Genomic DNA, 4339 nt, shown 5'->3' with positions numbered 1-4339 from the left:
TAGTGTTATATTAATCACTGCACTACCACGCCACCCTGAAAACATGTAGTTTAACAACCATTTCCTTCCATTGAGAGAGTCAAGAATACCTAACTTGCATCTTCAAAGACAGCGGTTATTGACCTTCTGCACTTGCCCTTGAACTGGATGGCATTTTAGAGTTATCCCTCTTTCTCTGGGTCTGGACTCATAATTCATAGATCAGACCCTGTCTGAAAAGCAATGAAGTCCTGACTGCAATCCAGTGGTTTCATGGTTATTATTACTTGAACCAACTTTATAATTTAGATTTATTTTGTTAATTAACTTTAAAATCCCAGTCTATAGTGGTGCGATTTGAACCAGTTCATTAGCCCAGTAGTATAATTGTTGTGCAAATTTGACCAAAGCTGCACTGCAAAATTACCAACCATTTTAATGGTGAAATTACAATGAAATATAAGATTTTTCTTTCAAAGTTCAAAGTAAATTTATTATCAAAGTAACCACAGACATCACTTCCTCTTGCCAGAATATGTGGATCCCAGATGGGCTTTTCAACCAACTGAGGACCCTCCAATAGACAACCCCTTAGAAGAACATCTTACTCAATCCGAGTGATTGTGCTATTAGTACTGTTATCAAAGTACATATATGAGACCGTATACTACCCTGAGATTCCGAATCAGGGGTTTAAGGGGAACCTGATGGGGGACTTCTTCACTCCTGATGAGGGAGGTTCAAGCGTGGAATGAGCTACCAGAGCAAGTGGTGGATGTAAATTCAATTGCAACAGTTAAGAGAAGTTTAGATAGGGAGGATTATGGAGACCAACGTTATGCAGCATTTCTCAATATTAAAGGTGTTGCAGTAAAGCTCCAATGATCTGCTATCTTGCTATCAAAAATCCTGAGGGTTTAATGTCGGCCTCACTGGGGTCCTGTCTTTTGCACCCCCTTAAACATACTGGATTCAGTGGAAAATTTTATTACCCTATTGAGTAATATGTCAAATATCAAAAGTACACTGGAGCAATTCCTGTTCAATACAACCAAAATTTCAAAGGGACCAGGTTAGTGGAATTTTACTGTTTGTGAAATGATAGTTGTTAATGAAAAACAATCCATTCAGGATAGTTGAAAAATTATAAATGCTGTTTTTTAAAACTCTGACAGGAATGATGAGCAAACTCAGAGGTTTATAAATGTGTGAGGGACAGCGGTAAGATAGGCTTTCTTCCCAAGCAAGGGGAGCCTAGAACTAGAGGGCACAGGATTAAGATGAGAGAGGAGAAATTTGGCATTTTGACCTTCATAATTCAGAGTATTGAGTACAGGAATTGAGATGTTACATTGAAGTTGTATAGGATGGTAGCAAAACCTAATTTGAAGTATTGTGTGCAGTTTTGGTCAGATACCTGCAGGGAAGATATCAATAAGATTGAAAGAGTACAGAGAAAATTTACAAAGATATTGCTGAGAGTTGAGGACCTGAGTTATAGGGAAAGGTTGAATAGGTTAGGACTTTATTCCTTGGAATGTAGGAGAATGAGGGGAGATGCGATAGAGGTATACAAAATTAGGAGGGTTATAGACAGGGTAAATACAAGCAGGCTTGGATGAGGTTGGATGAGACTAGAACTTACCATGTTGGGGTGTGATATGGCTTTCAACCAGCAAGTGGCGCCGACACACTGTGATGAGATGATCGGAATCAGAATCGGGTTTATTATCACTGGCATGTGTGGTGAAATTTGATATTGAACCTTTCCCAGCTGTGATCACAATGAACACCAACAGTCTCAGACATTTTGTAGAAACAGCATGAATGACTCCAGTTAATGACTGGAAAAAGAAGATAAACAAGTTTCAAGGTTAGCACAAAAGCAGGTAATTAGGGAGGGGTGGAAAGAACTAGGAAGGTCCTGTGGAAGGGTCTCGGCCTGAAACGTTGACTATACTCTTTTCCATTGATGCTGCCTGGCCTGCTGGGTTCCTCCAGAATTTTGGGTGTGTTGCTTGGATTTCCAGCATTGCAGATTTTCTCTTGTTTGTGATGGAAAGGTCTTTGATAGGTGGAAAGTGGGAGAGATGCAATAGAGACACAAGAGATTCTGCAGGTGGTAGAAATCTTGTGCAACACACACACACAAAATGCTAGAGGAACTTGGCAGATCAGGAGGTAGCAGTTGACGTTTCAGGCTGAGGCCATTCTTCAGGACTGTGAGATGAACAGTCAAAACTTCTGGACCCTAATGAAGGGTCTCGGCCCAAAGCATCAGCTGTTCATTTCCCTCTCTTTTCCATTGATGGTGCCTGACCTGCTGAGTTCCTCCAACATTTTGTAATAATTTTGCAGGGTAGAAGAATGTAGTGATGAGGCAAAGAAACAAAGGAGGATCAGGAGGTGGTAAGACAGGAACAGTAGAATCACTACCAGCAAAGGAGAGAAACAGAAACCTGACATGAATCCCTATGCAAGAAAGCATATCAGCTGTGCACTAATGAGAAATTCCAGAGAAAAACAACTCAAATTCCTACACTATTCTCCTCATGCCTTCTCCAGCACTTGGACACTTTCTATCTCAATGCTAGCATTAGGTATCCTCCCATCCCAGGAATTGGTCACCCTCTCTCCACCATTCCTATGGCCACATCCAAAGTTCAAAGTAAACTTATTATCAAAGTACGTACGAGGGGTGATTGATAAGTTCGTGGCCTAAGGTAGAAGGAGTCAATTTTAGAAAACCTAGCACATTTATTTTTCAACATAATCCCCTCCTACATGTACACACTTAGTCCAGCGGTTGTGGAGCATACGGATCCCTTCTTTGTAGAAATGGTCCACAGTAGGGGTGATTGACATGTTCGTGCCCTAAGGTAGAAGGAGATGAGTTATAGAACATAGAACATAGAATGGTACAGCACATTACAGGCCCTTCGGCCCACAATGTTGTGCCAACCCTCAAACCTGCCTCTCATATAACCCCCCACCTTAAATTCCTCCATATACCTGTCTAGTAGTCTCTTAAACTTCACTAGTGTATCTATACAGCTCTCATTACATGCACATGGATTTCAACTCTTTGAGTGAAAATGCAGAAAGTTTGAAGTTAATAACTCATCTCCTTCTACCTTAGGCCACAAACTTATCAATCACCCCATGCTGTGGTCCACTTCTGGAGGTCCAAGACACTGACTTCTACAAAGAAGGGATCTGTATGCTCCATGACTGCTGGACTAAGTGTGTAAATATAGGAAAAATAAATGTGCTAGGTTTTCTAAAATTGACTCCTTCTACCTTAGGCCATGAACTTATTAATCACCCCTCGTATGTGTCTCTATATACTACCCTGAGATTAATTTTCTTGCAGGCATTCACAGTAAATACAAAAAAAAATACAAAAGAATCAATGAAAAACTTCACACAAAGACTGACAAACAACCAATGTGCCAAAGATGACAAATTGCGCAGATATGTACAAAGAACTATAACTACTACTACTAATAAATAAATACTGTGCTCCAAGGGATATTATTGACTTGGAGTTTTTCTTGTATCCATCTCCTGACTTGTGCTTTTCAATAACCTTTTCACAGAATTGCTTAGTGTTCTCTTGTCTTCATGGTGTAGTTTTTGCCAGGATACTGACTCACCAGCAGTTGGACCTTCCAGATACAGTTGTATTTTTACTGCAATTAATTGAAATACCTTGATCTCCATCTACAGAGATCTCCATTTAACTAATTATATGACTTTCAAAACCAATTGGCTGCACCAGTGATGATTTGGTGTGTCATAGAAAAGGGGGTGAATATTTATGCAATCAATTATATTTTGTTTTATATTTGTAATTAATTTAGATCATTTTGTAGAGATCTGTTTTCACTTTGACACGAAAGAGTCTTTTTCTGTTGATCAGTGTAAAAAAACAAATCACTGTGATTCAATGTTGTAAAACAATAAAACATAACTTCCAACTTACTGAATACCCCTTGGAGTCAAGGATCAGAAAGAATATAGCACAGCTGTAAATCTGTCTAGAACAGGCCATCCTCAAAAACTGAGTGACTGTGCAAGAAGGGGTCTAGTGAGGGAGGCCACCAAGAGACCCAAGACAACTCTGGAGGTGTTACAAACTTCAGTGGTTGAGATAAGAGCAACTGTGCATACAACAACTGTTGCCCGTGTGCTTCACCAGTCACAGCTTTATGAAAGAATGCAAAGAAAAAGCCACTTTTGAAAAATCTCACATGAAATCTCGGCTAGAGTTTGCCAGAAGTCATGTGGGAGACTCTGAAGTCAACTGGAAGAAGGTTCTATGGTCTGATGAAACTAAAATTGAGCTTTATGACCATCA

This window comes from Hypanus sabinus, chromosome X2, assembly GCF_030144855.1.
Source record: "Hypanus sabinus isolate sHypSab1 chromosome X2, sHypSab1.hap1, whole genome shotgun sequence".
NCBI classification, from domain to species: Eukaryota; Metazoa; Chordata; class Chondrichthyes; order Myliobatiformes; family Dasyatidae; genus Hypanus; species Hypanus sabinus.
This window is presented reverse-complemented; position numbering follows the sequence as displayed.